Here is a 22,813-nt window from a genome sequence, read left to right as displayed (position 1 = left end):
GTGCCGTGTGCACTGGTGATTCCCAAGCTTCCAGGGAAATGCCTAGCACATATCAGCCTTGCATAAGTCTTTAGGCACTTATGATACGAAGAACTGCTGATATCCATTCATTTGTTGAAGGCTCACTACACACTTGGCATACTGCTAAGCACTTTTCCAGGGATTATCTCATTTCACCCTCATGGTTGATGAAACTGAAACCCCTTTCCATGGCCCATGGGATCATTCATGATGTGGTCCCGCTTTTCTGTCTCTACTAGAGTTCTCCTCCTTGCTTATTGGCTTCAGCCATTCCACGCTGGCCTCTTCTGCTCCCCACACACGGGGGACACAGCCTGGCCTCACGGGCTTTGTATCTGCTATTTTCTCCATTGGAAACGTGCTCTTTTAGAACCTCACATGACTGTACATCACTTGCCTTATTTGGGTCTCTGCTGAAGTATCACTTCACCAGTAAGGTCTTTACTGACCACTCCATCTAAAATAGCACCCTCAAAAAAAAAAAATAGCACCCTCATCACCAAACTCCTTTTTCTGCCTTACTACTTTTTATAGAACTTATTATATTATCATTAAGTTATATATTGATTAATTTCTTTCTCCCCAACTAGACTCTCAGCCCCCATTAAGGGTGGAGGGAGAGCCACTCATTGCTGTGGAACTGATACCTAGAACTTTGTCTGGCATAGTGGAGGTGCTGTGTATATCCCATTGAATAAAGAGTAGGCTCCACATTCATCCTCAGTTCTAGATGAGGATCTGGAGGCTGAGAGAGGCTGAGTAACTCCCTGGGTCCTATAGCTAATAGAGCAATAGGAAGAACTAATGTCCTGGTGATAGTTCTCTTCTAAAGCATCCTAAGAACCCAGCTCAGTTCTTATATGTAGTGGGTGATTGAGTCTATAAATAAATTCTTGAAGAGCATGAAGTCTTGAGCAGTCTTCATATTCCAAGTCTGGGACACACCCTAGGATACCTGCAGACTAGACTCCTGGAGGAGAGGGATTGTATGCATGTGAGCAAGTGCCTTGACTTTTCTCAGCCCCAGCTTGCTCATCCCCAATAATAGCTGACTTAAGGATTAAATGAGTTAATTCATGCAACATGTTTAGCATAGTACCTGTTGTCATAAGGCGTAACAATGTCTAGATTTTAACATTATGAGTTGTCTTCATATCCCCTCAAGTGGTACAGTAGTTAGCATATAGTAGGCACTCCAGGAATATTTGCCGTGGTTCAAGTCTTTGAAAATCATGCATGAGGGGATGTATTACTGTTGGAAAATATCTGCTGCCTCCCTCCCATCATATGTCCCTACCCCAGGAGGCTCACACTTCTCTGACCCTTTGGTATTGGCCTTGGCCACGTGACTTGAGTCATTGAAATATGAGCAGAAGTGACATGGGCCTCTTCTCTTCCGAGGAAGAAGTTTTAAGAACCATTGTGTGGTTCACCCTGATCTCATTCTGCCTTTAACAGGAAACCAGCAACGTCCTAGAGGATGTGCCAGAGGCTAAACTTTTACCCCAGAATTGAAGACAATTTGAAGCAGAGTCAGCTCTGATCTGTGACAAGATCTGACATGAAACCTGAGCAAGAAGTAAAGCTCTGCCATTCTGAAGCACTGAGATTTAGGGCTGCTTTGTTACTTCAGCATAACCATGCCTATCCTGACAAAAGCACCGTGGTCATTGTGGTAATAGTATTATCTCTTGATTCTACATGTTTTTGAACAAAATGCTTTTGTATGAGCACAGCCCTGTAGACAGAGCAGAAATGTGGAAAGTGATGGTATGGAGAGTATTCCAGCCTGGAAAGGAGAACTGCAGTGGCCAGTGTGGCCAGAGGTAGTTTTGGTGGTAGAGGGGCAGGGGATGTTAATGAGGCTGGAGGCAAATAAATTAACTTTTTCTGTTTCCCCAGATTGCTAACTTTCATTGTCATTTCTCATATGGTAAGTACAATGATATCATGTATATGATATAATATAGATATACAGATATTGCTTTTCCTTGAAAAAGAGCCCAATAGTAGAAAAATGTTTCTTTGTCTAAATCTAAATAGATAAAGAAATCATGGAAATCTCAACCCTACTATGCCCAATTCCTCCTAGGACATAGTCACTGGTATTGTTTGGTACAAATCCTTTACCTATGCACTTACATGCGTAACTATTTTTTCCCTAGCATAAATAGATGGACTCATACTATATGTATTGTTCTGCAATTTGCTTTTCTATTTTAACTTAGTATTTCTTGGAGGCCTTTTTGTGGCACTCGGTGGAGGTCTAGCTCACTTTTACAATGGCTTCATATTATTCCATGATATGGATGAAGTGTAATTTATTTAACTTTGCCACTATTATTGAACATTTATATCCATTTGGATTTTTACCTCCTTCGGTGATTCATGGACTCCAGCAGCCCCACCGATGTCAAGCTTGAGAGCGTGGCAGTATAAACGACCACATTTTTCTCTCCCTGAATTTGTAAACGTCTTGTCAACAACAGTAGAGGGGGGATGTGTGTGCACTGGCTGCAGATGCCACGTGCCTGAGCCATGGCACTTCCTCCTGGAGACGGAGGCCTCTGGCCACCTCTGTCTTGGGAAAGAGGAAGATGCTCTGATCTTCTCTTTTTCTCTTCCCTCCCAGAAACAGGAACAGTCCATAATTCTTTAGAATATTTGAGATCAAAATGCTTCCTGCCCTCTGGCCCAAGAATCATACCCACTTACAAGGAAATCATGACTAATTTCACACTTATACTTGGGGCATCTCCTTAAACTGTCTTGTAAATTGTAAGCCCAATCTTTATGTATTTATTTTTGGTTTCTTGTTCTCTTCTTTTATCTGTCTCTATCAACCCCATTTCTGTCTGTCTGTCTTCTTCTCTCCACCAAGACACAGAATTTTATCCTCAGTAGATAATGAATATAGCCTTATCAGCTATCATAACCAACCTTGCTAGGGATTAGGAAGCAGAACATGGTAACTCTGGGAAAATGAGATGAGGATTTACTTATTTAATTCTCTGCGCCTCACCCCAAACCTCATGCTTACTTGATAACATCCTGTTGATTTTAAGATGCTATCCTTACCATGCTGACATTTCTAAAGCAAGCCTGTGTTTTCTGATAAAAGTCTACTTTTTATATTTTACTGATAAAAATAACCAATGGCATTTTATAATTGAAGCAAATTCCAATAAGAAAGAATGATTCAGTTGCCCCTGCTATTAGGAACTGTCAAAGATGATCGCAAGCAAAGTATTGAAAGGCACCCAGAAGATAGCCATGGTTCTTTTTCCTCTAGCCCCTCCCCACATGTCATCATGCCTGAAATATCAGCTATTCAAATTATTTCTTATGATCCTTTAGGTACCTTGGGCTCCAGGGATGGCCCCCTGGCTTGGCAAACTAAAGCATTAATGTATCCTGGCTAGAGTGACTGGTTTAGGGACAGATGTGTCATCCAAGCTGGGCCGCTGGACTTCTCCTTGGAAAGGTCACAGAACCATTAGGAGAGATATTTGCCAAGCCAGGAAAATATTAGCTTGTAATATTGGCTGGTAACAAGCCAGTGGGATATCTAGGTTTGGAGCTGCAGGAGGCCGTCAAACTCATTGGAGATGAGGCCAACTCAAGAAATCTGAGTCCAAATATGGAGAGGAGGAATTCCCCATGCCATGTAGAGCACCTGGATCCAACTGCTCCTGAAGCTAAACCATTCAGGTTTAAGCCTGTTGGAATTAGACTCCTGTCATCTGTAACTAGCCCTGACCTGATGATTATAGCCACAAATCAGTGCCGACATGGAGCAGGGCTGGAACAAGAAGGAGGAGAAGGAAGGGAAGGGAAACCCTTGGAGAAGGGGCAAGGAAGCAGGGGTATGGTGAGGCAGGAGAGGGAAACTTGTGCTGGGAGGAAATTGTGAAGAAAAGGATGCCAGGGATAATGATGTTCTTAGCATGGTCCCTGAGGCATTCCTGCTGGGGCCTCTTTCCATCCCCTTTGCGTCCTATACCCTCACATCTTTTCTTTTCGGACTGTTCATGTCCCATTGTTAGCTAATGTTTTCATGAGCCCTGTGCTCAAACATCCCTGAGCTCAAAGGTCTCCTGGGTGGGGGCCCAGCCTGACACCCACACTGGGCACTTCCCCCAGCTAGTTATTCTTAGAGCACTGTGTGCCTCTTCTATCTAACACCCTCTCCATTTGTAAGGACACATATGCATACTGTGTGTGTGTGCGTAATTATCTGGTTAATGTCCTTCTTTCCTACTAGACCTAGATCCCTGAGGTGAAATCTCAGTCTTCACTTACAGTCCTCCCCCCAGTGATTGGCACATTCCTGGCTTGGAAAATCTCTGCTGAGTGAAGGAATCAGGGTTTCACATGGGTTGAGGCCCCTGTAGGGGCACACAATTGATAAGGTTCAGGCTCTGAAATCAAACTCTTGGGTTCCAAGCCTGACTGTGACCTTGGGAAATTCACCTACTTTGGTTAGGCTCTGTTTCCTCATCTGTGAAATGGGGATAATAGTGGCACCCACTTCCCAGGGATGCTGCAAGGGATACTTCATTACCAATAAAGCATTGAGAATTCCCTGGTAGCTCCCCTGGTAGAGAATCCACCTGCACTGCAGGAGATCCTGGTTCAATTCCTGGGTCAGGAAGATCCACTGGAGAAGGGATAGGCTACCCACTCCAGTATTCTTGAGCTTCCCTGGTGGCTCAGTTGGTAAAGAATCTGCCTGCAATGTGGGAGGCCTGGGTTCGATCCCTGGGTTGGGAAGATCCCCTGGAGAAGGGAACGGCTACCCAGTCCAGTATTCTGGCCTGGAGAATTCCATGGACTGTATAGTACATGGTGTTGCAAAGAGTTGGGCACGACTGAGTGACTAACTTTCAAAGCATTGAGAACAAGACCGGGCACAGTCAACATAGAGTAAAGGTGCACTAGATTTATTCTTACCAGGGCCCCTTTGGCTGCAGCTGCCAACAGGGAAAGAACTAGTCTTGTGCTGCCAAAGGATGGTGTGCTTACTCACATCTCCATGCCTGATTAAAATAAGAACAACTACAGAAACTCAGGAAGCATGAGGAGTTGGCTTTGGTTAGATTTGCAGCCTACCGTGGCCCCGGGGCTCCAGGGTCCAGCTGTGTTTAGAAAGATCACCCGTTGTCTAGAGGGTCCTCAAATGCAGTAGTTCATGCTTTAATGGACTCCTGGCAGATTTTTTGAAACTGCAGGTTCTGATTCGGGGCAGGGCCTGAGAGTCTGCATTTCTTTTTGTGTGAGTGTGTGTGAGAGTCTGCATTTCTAACAAGCTCTCAGGTGACGCTGCTGCTGCTGCTGGGCAGACCATGCTTTGAGCTGCCAGGCAGAGGCATTGGGAAGCTATCACCAGTGTTCTGGGGAAGAGGGAGCTGGCTGGCTCCAGTGCCTGGCGCTGTTGGAGAGTGTGGGTGATTGAGAAGGAAAGGAGACAACCTGAAATGGAAATAAAGGCTGTGCACCACAATCTCATTACTGTCTAAAATTAGATTAATATAATTAAAAATGTAAGAGCTGGATTAAAGCGTGTCAGTCTGCATTCTAGTGCTGAATGATGCTGTGGCTCTCTTTGCTTTTTCCTTAAGGGTTTGTGCTAATGGATTTCAAAGATTGCTGGGTTATACATTGTTCTTTGTGATTTCTAATTATCACCAAATGCCTCCAATTGGCCTTCTTTTTGAGATGACTTTCCCTGGACATGGCTGCCGTGACTCTGAAAAATGGCATCCTGAGCCCTGGGCCCCTTGCTTCGCCTGACATCTAGGCTCCTTGGGATGAAAAAGGAGGCTTACTCACCCTACAAACTGCAGGGGTGCACCTGATCCAGCCCCTGTGTCATCTTGTCATGGTGATTGGCCTAAGCATTACTGAGCTTCCTGTTTTACAAGAAAAGAAACAGTGGTTCAGAGGTGAAGTAAGCTGTTTGGGCTCACACAGCTGATTAGTGGAAAAGATGGGATGCTAACACAATTCTGTCTGACTTTATAGTGTTCTTTCTATGGCATCTCTGCAGAGGAACGTGTCATGGGGTTCCAGTAAAGGAGCATGTATGTGTTTGTGTGAGGGTGTGTGTGTGTCTGTGCATCTGTATGTACACACATGTACATACATATGTGTAGGCAGAGGAGGGAGGCACACAGAAAGAAAAAGAGACAGGACAATATCCAACTGTAAAATGTCTTCTCTCTCTTTTTTGCTAAAGTTGCCATATTGGAGCCATTACCAGCTGCTGTAATTTATTGCATATTTTAATAGACTCAGACTAAGCGATCTGTTCCCTCACCAGAGTCATGAAGCACTTAATAGCTCAGGCTCTAATTCTGGTCCTGGAGTCGTTAAGTCTGCTCTCATCCACCCGGGGATTAAGATCCTGAGGGGGTGTATCATCTTGGCGACATCCTTGATTGCGTGGCTTTGAGGCTGTGATGGAAAAAGCTTTCCTTTCTCTCTGCCCCGGGTAGGGGGATGGTGACACCAAGCGCTGTGGGGGCTCCGTGGAGCTGGGTGAGGGTCGATGTGGATCCCACTATTTTGCAAGATGCATCCACATTCTTTCCAAGCTTCTTTCCTGCTCCTTGGAAGCTCGCAGTTTTTCCAAAACATTTTCCTGCACACTGGATTTCCTTCAGTGAAGTGAGCTATTTTCAGAAAGTCCTGGGGGAGAATTTTGCCTAAGCTGGAGCCCAATTGAAGGGCCACTAATGTAGCAAAGGACACTGTTGCTTTGAACTGAAGACCACCCTTTTCTCCTTCCTATATGTCCGTCGACAGAGGAATGGATAAAGCAGATGTGGCACATATACACAATGGAATATTACTTGGCTATACAAGAAATGAAATAATACCATTTGCAGCAACATGGATGGGTCTAGAAACTGTCATACTGAGTGAAGAAAGTCAGACAGAGAAAGAGAAATATTGTATGATATCACTTATATGTGGAATCTAATAGAAAGTTACAAAAAACTTATCTACAAAATAGAAATTTATTTACAGATGTAGAAAACAAACTTACGGCTACCAGGAGGTAAGGAGGGGGAGGGATAAATAGGGAGATTGGAACTGACATATAAATACTAAAATAGATAACTATAAGGACCTACTGTGTACCACAGGGAACTCTATTCAATACTCAGTAATGCTGCTGCTGCTGGTAAGTCGATTCAGTCATGTCCGACTCTGTGCGACCCCATAGACAGCAGCCCACCAATCTCCTCCGTCCCTGGGATTCTCCAGGCAAGAACACTGGAGTGGGTTGCCATTTCCTTCTCCAATGCATGAAAGTGAAAAGTGAAAGGGAAGTCGCTCAGTTATGTCCACTCTTAGCGACCCCATGGACGGCAGCACCCCAGGCTCCTCTGTCCATGGGATTCTCCAGGCAAGAGTACTGGAGTGGGGTGCTATTGCCTTCTCCAACTCTGAAATGGCCTATATGAGAAAAGAATCTAAAAAATAATGGATATCTATACGTGTATAACAGATTCACTTTACTGTACATCTGAAAACAACACAACATTGTAAATCAACTACACTCCGGTGTTTTTTTTTAAAAAAAGGAATGAAGTTCTGATACTTGCTACAACACAGATTCAGTGAAAGAAGGCAGACACAAAAGGCCACATATTGTATGATTCCATTTATATGAAATATCCAGAATAGGCAAATCCATAGAGACAGAGAATAGACTGTCAGAGGCATGGGCTAAAGAGGGGAGATGGGAGTGACTGCTTCACGGGTACGGGTTTCCTTTTGGGGTGGTGAAAATACTGTGGAACTAGACAGAAGTGGTCGTTGTACAATACAGTGAAAATGCCTAATGCCAATGCTATACACGTCAAAGGGTTGATTTTATGTTACGTGTGCACGCATCTTAAGTTGCTTCAGTCATGTCTGACTCTTTTTGAACCTATGGACTGTAGCCCGCCAGGTTCCTCTGTCCATGGGATTCTCCAGGCAAGAATATTGGAATGGGTTGCCATGCCCTCCTCCAGGGGATCTTCCTGACCCAGGGGTCAAACGTGAGTCTCCTGAGTCTCCTGCATTGCAGGCAGATTCTTACCCCTGAGACACCGGGGAATGTTATGTGTATTCACCTTAATTAAAAAATACATGTAAATACAATAATTTCAGATGAGAAGAGCTAATAGAAAAATAAAGCAGGATAATGAGGTCAACAGAGATGAAATGTAAGGCATTATTAGGAGAAATCATCAAAGAGGGCGTCCACAAAGGGACTATGTTTAAGGCAATTGCCTGGAGGGGGAACTTTGCAGATCAGGAAATAACTTTACAGGCGGGGGAAGAGTAAGAGCAAAGGCCCTGGGGAAGGAAGGAGCTGGGCCCGATGGGTGCCGGTGTGGCTGGAGGCTGTGGTTACAAAGGGGAAGACAAAAACTGGGAGTGTGAGGTAGGTAGGAACCAGATCCTGGAAACTCACCTGAAGAGAAGAAGCATGCGCTTGACTCAGATTCTCAGGCGAAGCCACTGGAGAGTTGTCATTTGGTGACATAGGCTGATCTGCACTTTTTGTAAATACAGGTAAAATTTGCCTAACATAAAATTAACTAATTTTTAAAGTGCACAATTGTGTGACATTTAGTACATTCACTATGTTGTGTAACTACCATCTCTAGTTACAAAACATTTGCATCACCCCAAAGAAAGCTGTAGACATTAAGTAATCACTCTCCCAGCCCTGCTCACTGCTAATCTGCTTTCTGTCTCTTATTCATTTACCTATTCTGGATGTTTCATAGAAATGGGATCCAACAATATGTGACCTATACTTTTCATGGCTGAATGATATTCATTATAGGATAGACCACATTTTGTTGGTGCAGTCACTAGTTGATGAATATTTGGATAGTTTCCAACTTTGTGAATAGTGCTACTATGAACATTTTGCAGAAGTTTTTGTCTGAATACCTGTTTTCAATTCTTGAAGATCTCTACCTAGGAATGGAATTGCTGAGTCATATGCATATTCTGGGCTTCCCAGATGGCACTAATGGTAAAGAACTCACTTGCCAATGCAGGAGACATCAGAAACGCAGATTCGATCCCTGGGTCAAGAAGATTCCCTGGAGGAGGGCATGCCAACCCACTCCAGTATTCTTGCCTGGAGAATCCCATGGACAGAGGAGCCTGGCGGGCTACCGTCCATCTCTCTGAAAAGAGCCAGACACGACTAAAGTGACTTAGCATGCAGAGAAGCATGGGCATTCTATGTCTAATGCACATAGAGCATAGTTCCTGTTTGGAGGAACAGACAAATTATTTTCCACAATGGCGGCTCAATTTATATTCTCATGTGCTAATTTTTATTTTAAAATATTTATATTTATTTACTTATTTTATTTTGGCTGCACAGGCCCCTTGTTGTGGTATGCCAGCTTTCACCAGTTGTGGTACCAAGGCTTAATTGCCCCTTGGCATGTGAGACTTTAGTTTCCCCACCAGGGTGTGTCCTCTGCATTAGAAGGCAGATTCTTAACCACTGGCCACCAGGGAAGTCCCCTGATTTGCATTGTTAAGTAAAAAAAGAATGAGTTGCCAGTTGTGTGGCAAAATATCTTCGAGGGGAAGTGGAAGAGGCATGGAGACCAATTTGGAGGTCATCCCCTTTGTCCAGGGAGGAGGTGACTCTGGCCAAGATTTCATCAGCAGAACATGAGGTGAGGGAAAGTGGATGGATTCTAGAGTGTCTGGGGACCTCTGACCTGCAATTGAAAACTTCAGGTGGAATTCTAGCTGTGAGAAAAAAATTGTATGAGGGAGCTATGATCTGACTTTGAAGTGAAATGTAGTAGGGACATTTGAATCCTGCAATGGAAAATTTCTTCAGACATTCTCTTTGCTCAGTGATTGGTAGGGATGTTGTTTTGTAGGGAAATTTCCATTATCTTGCTGGCTGGCTTGAAAATTCCTCTTGGGAATGAAACTTTTTTTTTTTTTAGAAAGACACCTTGACGGGCAGCTGGGAGGAAGAAATGAGACACTGTAGTCCTCAGTCAATAAAAGCAAAGTTCACTAAAGCAAAGTTTAATGGTTATCCAGAATTTTCCCTAGTGTGGGTTTGTGTTAGTCACTCAGTCATGTCCGACTGTTTGTGACTGCATGGACTTTAGCCTGCCAGATTGCTCTGTCCATGGAATTCTCCAGGTAAGAATACTGGAGTGGGTAGCCATTCCCTTTTCCAGGGGATCTTCCCAACCCAGGGATCAAACCTGGGTCTCCTGCATGAAAGGCAGATTCTTTACTGTCTGAGGCACCAGTGTGGGATTGGAGGAGAGAAAAAAGAGATGAGAGTAGATGAGGAAGGCATCATTAGGCAAACCCTGTGGATGCCCGGGGACCTGGCCAGAGAAGCATCTCCAGAGAACTTTGTTGAACCATCTAACTTAATGCCCTGTGAAAGACAAGACCATTGAGTCCCAGAGCGGCAAAATGCATGCAAAAAGAGGTGATAGTAAGTGGTAAAACTAAAAATCGAATGCCCTTTCTACTTTTCCCTTGCTATGGAATGTTTTCAAAGGGTTTCTTTGAAGAGAAATAAATACTCAAGTTGTACTTCCTGTAAGTTTATACTCCCTCCATCCCTCCATCCATCCATTCATCTATCCACCTACCTACCATCTATTTCATCATTCAGCAAATTTCATAGCACCTCTGCCATATAAGCTGAGGCTGGCATTGTCAGAAGGCAATCCTGTAGGGCCTTATTTTCCATGACAAGGAATTTGAATTTTATTCTAAGAGTAATGGGGACCCATGTAGGGTGGCCTAAACTTAAGTGAAAATGATATGTTTGGTTTGTGGATGGTGGGATGAAGGGGGCAAAGCAGGAGCAAGGAGATGCAGTCTCTAGATAACACAGTCCAACAGTCATATTACCTTCAGCTGTCTGGGCTTCTACGCAGTTTAACAAGAATTTACTGAGCTACTACTATGTACCAGGCCCAGTCACTCTGAGCACAGAGATGATCAGGGACTGTTTCCTGTCCTCCTGAAATTGAAGCTGCAGTGGGAGAAACAGAAGGAAGCCAGGATTACGACTAGAGATGGGGCATCAGGATATCCAGATGATGTGATGACACAGGGTAGGAACTCCAAGAAAACCTAAAGAGGCAGAGGCATCAAGGAGGGCTTCCTGGATAAACTAGTATTTAAGTCGAGGATCTAAGGATGACTGGAGCTTAGCTGGAGAGGTCATACTTGCCAAAGAAAACAGGATGAGCAAAGGCACTAAGGTATGGCAGAGCATGGTTTTATGTTAGAAAAACTAAGATCATGGCGTCCAGTCCCATCACTTCATTGCAAATAGATGGGGAAGCAATGGAAACAGTGACAGGCTTTATTTTGGGGGGCTCCAAAATCACTGCAGATGGCGACTGCAGCCATGAAATTAAAAGATGCTTGCTCCTTGGAAGAAAAGCTATGATAAACCTAGACAGCAGATTAAAAAGCACAGACACCACTTTGCCACCAAAGGCCCATATAGTCCAAGCTATGGTTTTTTTCAGTAGTCATGTATGGATGTGAGAATTGGCTCATAAAGAAGGCCAAGTGCTGAAGAATTGATGCATTCAAACTGTGGCGCTGGAGAAGACTCTGGAGAGTCCCTTGGACAGCAAGGAGATCAAACAAGTCAATCCTAAAGGAACTCAGTCATGAATATTCATTGAAAGGACTGATGCTGAACTGAAACTTCAATACTTTGGCCACCTGGTGTGAAGAGCCAACTCACTGAAAAAGACTCTGATGCTGGGAAAGATTGAAGGCAAAAGGAGAAGGGGAAGACAGAGGATGAGATGGTTGGATGGCATCACTGATTTGATGAACATGAGTTTGAGCAAACTCCTAGAGATAGTGAAGGACAGAGAAGCCTGGTGTGCTTCAGTCCATGGGGTCACAAAGAGTCAGATATGACTAAGTGACTGTACAACAACACACAAGATTCGTTAAGAAAGGAGGCTAAATATTACTACCCGGATAAGTACAAGTGATATGTGTGTGTGTGTTTGTGTGTGTGTGTTTTAAGCTGATCAGTATTAGAGTGTGGTTGTGAATAGGAAACAAGAGTGGAGATGCTGTCAGGAGTTGGGAATGATAGATATTGCTTGGCTTGTACTCTGATGGTACTGGGGAGCCACTGATTATAAGAGGAAGAGGGATAAACCCTCCTCCTTCTGCTCCTCTCTCAGCGAACAGTCATAGTCTGAGCATGTGTGGGCAAGAGAGGCTGAGACCTTAGGAAGCAAATTCAATATGCTGTTTGTTGGTATAAGGTGTATGTGTGAGGAGCATATTTCCAGGGGCAATTTATCTCTGCTGTAAAAAATAATCTTTTCCTCCTGTTATACTAATCATCTATTTGTTTTGAAAATTTTCAAAATATGGACTAGAAGAATAAATAAAAATTTAAACCTGCTATTCCATCCCCTAGTGATAAATCTGCTAGTGTTTTATTGTATATCTTTCCTGTTGTTTAAAATTACATAACCATGATTTTTATATAAATGAGATCATAGTCTGTGCTCTGATTTATCAGTTGCTTTTTCACTTAGCAATATAGCATTAACAGCTCCCTGCGTTCATTTCCTAGGGCTGTCGAAACAAAGTACCACAACCTGGGTGGATTAAAGCAACAGAAATATATTGTCTCACAGTCTGGCGGCTAGAAGTCTGAGATCAAGGTGCCTGCCGGGCCATGATCCCTCTGAAACCTACAGGGAATTCTTCCTTGCCTTTTTCTAGCTTCTGGAGGAGGCTGCCCATTGTTAGTGTTCCTTGCTTGGCAGCTGTATCACTCTGCCTTTGTCATCGTGTGACATTCTCCTTGTGTGTCTGCGTCTTCACGTGGCCTGACTCTAATGTACCTCGTCTTGACTATGAGGTCTGCAACAACCCTGTGTCCAAACAAAGTCATGTTCTGAGGTCCTGGGAATTATGACTTCAATGTGGCTTTTGACGGGGGGAGGGAACATAATTCATAATAGCTTCTCTTGCCACTCAATATTGTTTTTTTAAATCATTTAATTAGTTCATTTATTTGCTGTGCTGGGTCTTCATTGGTGCTCTCGGGCTCTCTCTAGTTGCAGAGAAAAGGGTGTGCTCTTCGATGCGGTGACGGGCTTCTCACTGCGATGGCCTCTCATGGAGAACAGACTCTAGGATGCACAGGCCTCAGTACTTGAGGTGGCACAGGAGCTTAGTTGCCACGAGTCATGGGATCTTCTTGGACCAGGGAACGAACCCATGTCTCCTGCACTGGCAGGTGGATTCTTTACCACTGAGCCACCAAGGGAGCCCTCAATATAGTTTCATAATATAAGTTTTTAAAATTGAAGTATAGTTGACTTAAAATGTATTTGTTTCAGGTGTACAGCAAAGTACAAAGATATATATATATATATATATATATATTTTCAGATTCTTTTCCCTTATAAATTATCAGAAGATATTGACTGTAGTTCCCTGTACTATATGGTAGATCCTTGTTGTTTATCTATTTTATATATAGTAGTGTGTGTATATTATTGGAGAAGGAAATGGCAATCCACTCCAGTGTTCTTGCCTGGAGAATCCCAGGGATGGGGGAGCCTGGTGGGCTGCCGTCTATGGGGTCACACAGAGTCAGACACAACTGAAGCGACTTAGCAGCAGCAGCAGTGTGTGTATGTTGCTCCCAACCTCCTAATTTATCCCCCCTCTCCACCTTTCCGTTTTGGTAACCATAAGTTTATTTTCTATGTCTGTGAGTCTGTTTCTGTTTTGTAAATAAGTTCTTTTGCATCAGTTTTTTTCAATTCCACATATAAGTGATACATGATATTTGTCTTTGATTTACTTCACTTTGTATGGTAATCTCTAGGTTCATCTATGTTGTTATGAAAGGCATTATTTCATCCTTTTTTATGGCTGAGTAATACTGCATTGATATATATGTATATATATATATAATAGACATCTTTTTTATCTGTTCATCTGTTGATGGATATTTAGCTTGTTTCCATGTCTGGCCTATCATAAATAGTGCTTCTATGAACATTGGGTTGAATGTATCTTTTTGAACTATGGTTTTCTCCAGGTATATACTCGGGAGTGGATTGCTGGATCATATGGCAGCTCTATTTTTAGTTTTCTCTAGGAAGCTCCATATTATTCTTTGGGGCTTCCCAGGTGGCTCAGTGGTAAAGAATCCACCTGTCAACACAGGAGACACTAGAGATGTGGGTTCGATCCCTTGAGTTGGGAAGATATCCTGAAGAAGGAAATGGCAACCCACTCCAGTTTTCTTGCCAGGAAAATCCCACAGACAGAGGAACCTGGAAGGCTACAGTCCATAGGGTCTCGAGGAGTTGGACGCGACTGAGAGACTGAGCGTGCACACATACTGTTTTCCATAGTGGCTACATTGAGAAAATATTCTATTTTCAGTTTAGTCAGTTCAGTCACTCAGTCATGTCCAACTCTTTGGACCCCATGGACTGCAGCATGCCAGGCTTCCCTGTCCATTACCAACTTCTGGGGCTTGTTCAAACACATGTCCATAGAGTTGGTGATGCCATCCAACCATCTCATCCTCTGTCGTCCACTTTTCCTCCTGTCTTCAATCTTTCCCAGCATCAGGGTCTTTTCAAGTGAATCAGTTCTTTGTATCAGGTGGCCAAAGTATTGGAGTTTCAGCTTCAGCATCTGTCCTTCCAATAAATATTCAGGACTGATTTCCTTTAGGATGAACTGGTTGGATCTCCTTGCAGTCCAAGGGACTCTCGAGAGTCTTCTCCAACACCACAATTCAAAAGCATCAATTCTTCAGCTCCCAGCTGTCTTTATAGTCCAACTCTCACATCCATACATGACTTCTGGAAAAACCATAGCTTTGCCCAGATGGACCTTTGTTGGCAAACTAATGTCTCTGCTTTTCAATATGCTGTCTAGGTTGGTTATAGCTGTTCTTCTAAGGAGCAAGCGTCCTTTAATTTCATGGCTGCAGTCACTATCTGCAGTGATTTTGGAGCCCCAAAACATAAAGTCAGCCACTGCTTCCATCCCCATCTATTTGCCATGAACTGATGGGACTGGATGCCATGATCTTAGTTTTCTGAATAATGAGTTTTAAGCCAACTTTTTCACTCTCCTCTTTCACTCTCATCAAGATGCTCTTTAGTTCCTCTTCACTTTCTGCCATAAGGATGGTGTCATCTGCATATCTGAGGTTATTGATATTTCTCCCGGCAATCTTGATTTCAGCTTGCACTTCCTCCAGCCCAGTGTTTCTCATGATGTACTGCATAGAAGTTAAAGAAGCAGAGTGACAATATACAGCATTGATGTACTCCTTTCCCAATTTGGAACCAGTCTGCTGTTTCATGTCCAGTTCTAACTGTTGCTTCCTGACCTGCATACAGATTTCTCAGGAGGCAGGTAAAGTCATCTGGTATTTCCATCTCTTTAAGAATTTTCTATAGTTTGTTGTGATCCACACAGTCAAAGGCTTTGGCATAGTCAATAAAGCAGAAATAGATGTTTTTCTGGTATTCTCTTGCTTTTTCAATGATTCAACAGATGTTAGCAATTTGATGTCTGGTTCTTTTGGCTTTTCTAAATCCAACTTGAACATACGGAAGTTCATAGTTCATGTACTGTTGAAGCCTGGCTTGGAGAATTTTGAGTATTACCTTGCTAGCGTGTGGGATGAGTGCAATTGTGCAGTAGTTTGAACATTCTTTGGCATTGCCTTTCTTTGGGATTTGAATGAAAACTGACCTTTCCAGTCCTGTGGCCACTGCTGAGTTTTCCAAATTGGCTGGCATATTGAGTGCAGCACTTGCACAGTCAATCATCTTTCAGGATTTGAAATAGCTCAACTGGAATTCCATCACCTCCACTAGCTTTGTCTGTAGTGATGCTTCCTAAGGCCCAATGACTTTGCATTCCAGGATGTCTGGCTCTAGGTCAGTGATCACACCATTGTGATTATCTGGGTCATGAAGATCTTTTTTGTATAGTTCTTGTATTCTTGCCACCTCTTCTTAATATCTTCTGCTTATGTTAGGTCCATACCATTTCTGTCCTTTATTGAGCCCATCTTTGCATGAAATGTTCCCTTGGTAGCTCTAATTTTCTTGAAGAGATCTCTGCTGCTGCTGCTGCTGCTAAGTTGCTTCAGTTGTGTCCGACTCTGTGCGACCCCGTAGATGGCAGCCCACCAGGCTCCTCCATCCCTGGGATTCTCCAGGCAAGAACACTGGAGTGGGTTGCCATTTCCTCCTCCAATGCATGAAAGTGAAAAGTGAAAGTGAAGTCACTCAGTCCTCTTCGAGACCCCATGGACTGCGGCCTACCAGGCTCCTCTGTCCATGGGATTCTGGAGTGGGTTGCCATTGCCTTCTCCGAAGAGATCGCTAGTCTTTCCCATTCTATTGTCTTCCTCTATTTCTTTACATTGATCCCTGAGGAAGGCTTTCTTATCTCTTTGCTATTCTTTGGAACTCTGCATTCAAATGGGTCTATCTTTTCTTTTCTCCTTTGCCTTTAGCTTCTCCTTATAGGCATATACGGAGAAGGCGATGGCACTCCACTCCAGTACTCTTGCCTGGAAAATCCCATGGACGGAGGAGCCTGGTAGGCTGCAGTCCATGGGGTCACGAAGAATCGGACACGACTGAGCAACTTCCCTATGGGCATATAAATGTTCAGAGATCAGTCCTGCTTTAGACTAAATATGTAACCTGTGACCTGTCCTTGTCCAGCCCCTGCAGTGACAGGGGCTGTCACCCTGACACCAGTGATGCCGGCATGGTCTGAACTCACCAAAGCTCCCACTGTCCCCTGCTCCCACTGACGACAAAGGACAGTAGACTCAAGTTCTTCCAGAAGCCTTTTAAACACAAAGGCAAGAATCAAAGGGGAAACTTCACATGACCAGACGTCTCCAGATCCGAGTCTCCCTCATGCAGATCCTGCTTATCCAGATGTGGCCACATATTGGAACATACCCAACAGCAAGCTGTGATTCATCAGCTCCTCAGCTGAATTCAACAATCGTTCTATTCAACCTGCTTTATGAGTGTAGGCAAAAAATTTCCAGCCCCAGTTGCTTAGGATGTCATCAATGATCTCAAAGGCAGTTGCAACAGACTAAAAGGAAAATTTGTTTATTTGCTTTAAATCATAGACCCTTCCTTTTATGAGCAGGGGAGCTTCAGAAGCCTGTCTTGATGATTCCTTAGAGCAACAGCAGTGTAAGTATTGTCTGTTAGGGATATAAAGGGGGTTTCTGTGTACATTCTCCTATTTGATTATCCAAAAACCCCAGCCCAGTAGGGGAGGTGTTACAGGATGCTCCAAGCTGTCTTGACTCGCCCAAATCTGCTCAGCTTATAATGACACCACCGTGGGAAGTTCACATTGTCAACATGATCTTATTTAATCTTCCCCCAAAACCTGGAAGGGAAGTGCTATGGTCGTCCCCCTTCCAGAGACAAATGAAACTTTAGAAGACATACTGCCTCACTCAAGCTCACGCAGCTTAGCAAGCCCCAGAGCTGGTCTTGAGCCCCGGCTGCCTGATGCTCAGGTGACACTTGTGATCACTAGTCTGTCCTGTGTGGCGCCGAGACAGACCCGACACCTTCTCTAGCTCTTGACTTTTTTTTTGTCCACATTTGTTTTCAACAGTGAGAGTTTATCTCCATTTTCAACTGGATGAGATAATATATACCCTTGAGGCATTGCCCTTGATTCTGTTACTTTAGGCAAGAACTTTTGGTGGCCAGGCCTGCTGACAATAGGGATATTACTTAAAGATTTGCCAGATTAAGGGGCTCAGTGTCCTGTCAACTGATAGGCAGGAATATTTACCAGGGGCTCACGGATCCCCAGAGTGTTCACAGATTGTCTTCAGAGAAATATCCATATGAAGATCTTATAAGCATATGTGCTTCTCTGGAAGGCAGTCCATATCACTTCTCATGAGAATTTGTGAGGTCTTTGTGACCCGGAAATAAATTAAAACCAAAAACAATTCGTATTTTTTCCTACTTGTACGGCAGGCTTTCTGGAAACCACCGTGATTTTCAAAAAACAAAAAACAACAACCTCTTGCCTTTGAATATTGCAGTAGACAGAGCACTAAAAGGAGAATTTCAACCCACATGCTCAGCAGATGCTTAAGAAACACAGGGTGAGGGGCATGATGCTTTATAGAGAGGAAGTGCAGTGATGTGTCCAAGGACCTAGGATGCTCATCATCCAAACAAAATCACCAGCGCCTCTGGGCTCCACCTCCAGAACACGCCCGGGATTCCTGCCCTGCTCCCCATCTTCCACTTTGTTCTTACACTCACCCTGCCTTTCTGTTTCTTGACACTCCCCAGCAGTGTCCCACTGCCCTCAGAATATACCCAAGCTCCTGGTGATGGCTGCACAGCAGACACGACCTGCCTGGTTCCCTACATTCTCTGCTTTCAACCTGGTCCGCTTTCAACCTACTCCAGCCTTTGAACCTCGAGCTTGCTCCTTCCTCAGGCCTCTGCATTTGCTGGAATCTTCTGCTCCTTGATCTTAGCAGGACCACATCCTTTTCATCCATCAGGTCCCTGGGAAATGCTGTCTCTTGGGAGTCGCCTCCCTTCTAAGGAATCTATTCTATGGGAATGTGTGTTTGCCTTTCTTTCCAGGCTTTATCACCATTAAACAGTGATGTCCTTTACCTACTTACTTGGCTAGCCTGTAGGGTACAAGCTCCATTGGCTTGCCTGACTTAGAGACTCAATAAATACATGTTGAGAAGGAAGGGATGGGCAGGCAGACAGACGGGCAGATGGTCAGCGTTCTCCCTGAAGCTGAGGCTCACTAGATCTTCCTTGAGGGAAACCTGCAGTAGCGAAGTGTTGGAATGTTATGGGGACTGACAGCTTCCTTCAAAGCACGGGAGGCTCATTTTCACCCCACTTAGTAGTGAATTATGTTACCTGCTGGTGAGGGCGATGCCACAAGGCCCGTAATTAGTTCCCTGATTATTCACAATTGGAGCGATCACGGCTAACGGATGGTGTTCGCCACAAAAACCTGTCGGAGAGCCAGACCATTTGGCAGCCACTGCGCATTCCCAAGAAGGCAGATCAATTTCCATTTGATTTGTTTAAAAATAACAAATAAACAATGCGGAGCTGTTTGCAAGGTTTGGGTGCCTCCTTCTCTGAAATCTGGGGGAAAAGAGGCAGCTTGAAATTGCCAGTTAGGAGAAGACAGGCAGAGCACGCTCATGGCCCCATCAGATTCCCCTATAATCAGAGCTAATAACTGTGTTTTTCTACTACTAAACAATTCTGTTATTTTAAAGCTTCTAGTTAGCGAGCGGGCTAAATGATACTTGGGGGCTGGCCACGGAGAAGACTCCTTCTGAAATGTAGCAATGAAGCCTGTTCCCCACTTTGTTCTGATCTTGTCACAGGCTGACAGGTGATCTACTGACACTCATGGGGGGAGATACTGCATGGATGAAACGTCTCAAGAAACCTGGAAATGCACATCTTTTCCTGGAATTCAAAGGGTGCCAGTATTTGCTCTAGGATCATGAATTTAAAAGCTTCCTCTGCCTCTGCTGCTGCTAAGTCGCTTCAGTCATGTCTGACTCTGTGCAACCCCATAGACGGCAGCCCACTAGGCTGCTCTGTCCCTGGGATTCTCCAGGCAAGAGTACTGGAGTGGGTTGCCATTGCCTTCTCCAATGCATGAAAGTGAAAAGTGAAAGTGAAGTCGCTCAGTTGTGCCCAACTCTTAGCCTCAGTTCACTCTTAATCTTGGTTCTTCCCTGACCAATGCTACTTCCTGAATATCTAAATACATCCCTTTTTCCAGCTAAACCCTTCAGTGACTTCCTACTGCTGTTAGTTGGTGCCTTTGCCGCTCAGGTGTCTCACATGACCATGTCAGCCTGTCCCCTACATCCTGGCCCCACCCTCCCCATACCTATCCATACCCCCAACCCCTTTATCTTCAAGCTCTCAAATAGTGAATCATCATCTCCATGTAGAAGAGTGATCAAAGTTATGTAGTCTTGGAACTAGGATGTCTGATTCTAATTCTAGCTCCAATACATATCAGCTGTGTGACCTCGGGCAAGTCATTTGACCTTTCTGGGCCACAGGTGCCATGTCTTTAACAAGAGGATAATAGAAGTGTTTACTGTATAAGGTGATTTTTTTGTATATTTTTAAAATTTTATTTATTTTAATTAGAGGCTAATTACTTTAAATATTGTATTGGTTTTGCCATACATCAACATGAATCCGCCACAGGTGTACACGTGTTCCCAATCCTGAACCCCTTTCCCACCAGTTTTAAATGCATGATGACCATACAGTGCTTCCAACAAAAGGGTTGATGGATGCTGTGTGCTCAGAAAAGGTAAGTGGGAGGTATTATTCCCCTACTATGCTTTGTTTTTCTTTGCACATGCCATTTGCTTTGTCTGAATCACTCTTTCTGCCCCAATCCCTTATTCTCTCAGTGGACTCATCTTTTTGTTTTCTGTTGAGATGTTTCCTCTCCCTGGAATCCTTCCAAATCCCATATCTGTGGGTTAAGTGTCTTTCTCTGGATCCAAGAGGACTCTCAACTTTTTCCATCACAGGTGTCATGCCAAGTGTATTATTTAATGTTTATTTCAAGATAATTTTATGTTCACACACTACCGCAAAAAATAATACACAAAGGTCCCCTGTGTCCTTCGCCCAGGTTTCCCCAGTGTCAAACTGTCGTCCCTACAGACTAGAACACTGACTCGATATGGTTCAAGGTACACATTTCCATCATCACAATTATCCTTCCGGTTGCCTTGTTATAGCCATGATCGCTTACCTCCAGCTATCACCACCACCTAACATTTGGCAACCATTCAGCTGTCATCTGTCCTCCATTTCTATAAACGTGCCATTTCTGAAGTGTCACATGAGCGGAATGACCAAATATGTAACACTCTGGGTTTGAAGTTTTTCACTCAGGGTAACTCTTCCTGAGATTCATCCACATTGTTTCCTGGATCAATGATTCCCGTGTTACTGAGTGGCAGATGACACCACCCTTATGGCAGAAAGTGAAGAGGAACTCAAAAGCCTCTTGATGAAAGTGAAAGTGGAGAGTGAAAAAGTTGGCTTAAAGCTCAACATTCAGAAAACGAAGATCATGACATCCGGTCCCACCACTTCATGGGAAATAGATGGGGAAACAGTGGAAACAGTGTCAGACTTTATTTTTCTGGGCTTCAAAATCACTGCAGATGGTGACTGAAGCCATGAAATTAAAAGACGCTTACTCCTTGGAAGGAAAGTTATGACCAACCTAGATAGCATATTCAAAAGCAGAGACATTACTTTGCCAACAAAGGTTCATCTAGTCAAGGCTATGGTTTTTCCTGTGGTCATGTATGGATGTGAGAGTTGGACTGTGAAGAAGGCTGAGCGCCGAAGAATTGATGGTTTTGAACTGTGGTGTTGGAGAAGACTCTTGAGAGTCCCTTGGACTGCAAGGAGATCCAACCAGTCCATTGTGAAGGAGATCAGCCCTGGGATTTCTTTGGAAGGAATGATGCTAAAGCTGAAACTCCAGTCCTTTGGCCACCTCATGCGAAGAGTTGACTCATTGGAAAAGACTCTGATGCTGGGAGGGATTGGGGGCAGGAGGAGAAGGGGACGACAGAGGATGAGATGGTTGGATGGAATCACTGACTCGATGGACATGAGTCTGAGTGAACTCCGGGAGTTGGTGGTGGACAGGGAGGCCTGGCGTGCTGCGATTCATGGGGTCGCAAAGAGTCGGACACGACTGAGTGACTGATCTGATCTGATCTGATGTTGAAGTCTATCTATGTTGTTTGTGGCTAATGTGAAACTCATCAGCAGGAGAAGGAAACAAAAGCCAGAAAACCTTCAGTGAATGGATGAGTCTAACACGGTCTATGTCATCAGCTCTATCCCCAGTTCCACAGTCTCCTGACTGGGCACTGAGAACTAGGGGGCTTGGCAAAAGCCAGCATCCCAGGCTGGAGAGCAAACTCGTAAAGACTTTTTTCAGAGGATTTCCACTGCATAATGACCTGCCCATTGGCATACATAAAATTCAAAAATGACTTTACCGTTAGCACAAATAATTATTGCATAGATTAAGGTATTTCTAATGGCAAAAATGAGTACATATCCATAGAAAGTTTTTAAAGATTGTACCATATTACAGTTTGTATTAGAAACAGGAGAGAAAACATTGTGTGTGCCCGTCAGCTGGGAATGCTTCAAAAATTACAGCCATGTGTTACATAGAATATAATGTGACAATTAAAGTTAAATGGGACAGATACATATTTAATTACCTGAAAATACAATAAATTCCTCTGGAGAGAGATAATTCCAGCTGGCAAACATTCACATTTAAAAAAACATGTAGTTGACACACAGTGTAATGTTTCAGGTGTATTACATTGTGGTTTGACATTTGCATACGTTATGAAATGACAAAGTAACCCTTTGTTCCCATAACAAGTTATTACAACATTATTGACCATGTTTCTAATGCTGTATGTCACATCCCCATGGATGACTTATTTTATATCTAGAGGTTTATACTCTTTATCACCTTCACTGTTTCCCATCCTCCTCTGGTCTGGAAACCACCCATTGTTCTCTGTATCTATAAGACTGTTGCTTTGTATTTTGTTTTGTTTGTAGACTCCATGTATAAGTGGGATTAGGCT

General features: G+C 43.8%; 1 long non-coding RNA gene across 1 annotated transcript in view; it reads left to right on the top strand.

Moving 5' to 3' along the window:
- Positions 1–22,775, top strand: part of LOC139179709 (uncharacterized) — a 76,196-nt gene extending 53,421 nt beyond the window's left edge. The window contains exon 2 of the long non-coding RNA XR_011564042.1: positions 1,480–22,775. This is a non-coding gene — a long non-coding RNA (uncharacterized lncRNA). The remainder of the gene's footprint in view (positions 1–1,479) is intronic.
- Positions 22,776–22,813: the final 38 nt, after the last annotated feature.

The sequence above is a fragment of the Bos indicus genome, chromosome 25 (genome assembly GCF_029378745.1).
Source record: "Bos indicus isolate NIAB-ARS_2022 breed Sahiwal x Tharparkar chromosome 25, NIAB-ARS_B.indTharparkar_mat_pri_1.0, whole genome shotgun sequence".
Lineage (NCBI taxonomy): Eukaryota > Metazoa > Chordata > Mammalia > Artiodactyla > Bovidae > Bos > Bos indicus.
Note: the sequence above shows the minus strand (reverse complement) of the source record. Positions and strands in the feature narration are given on the sequence as shown.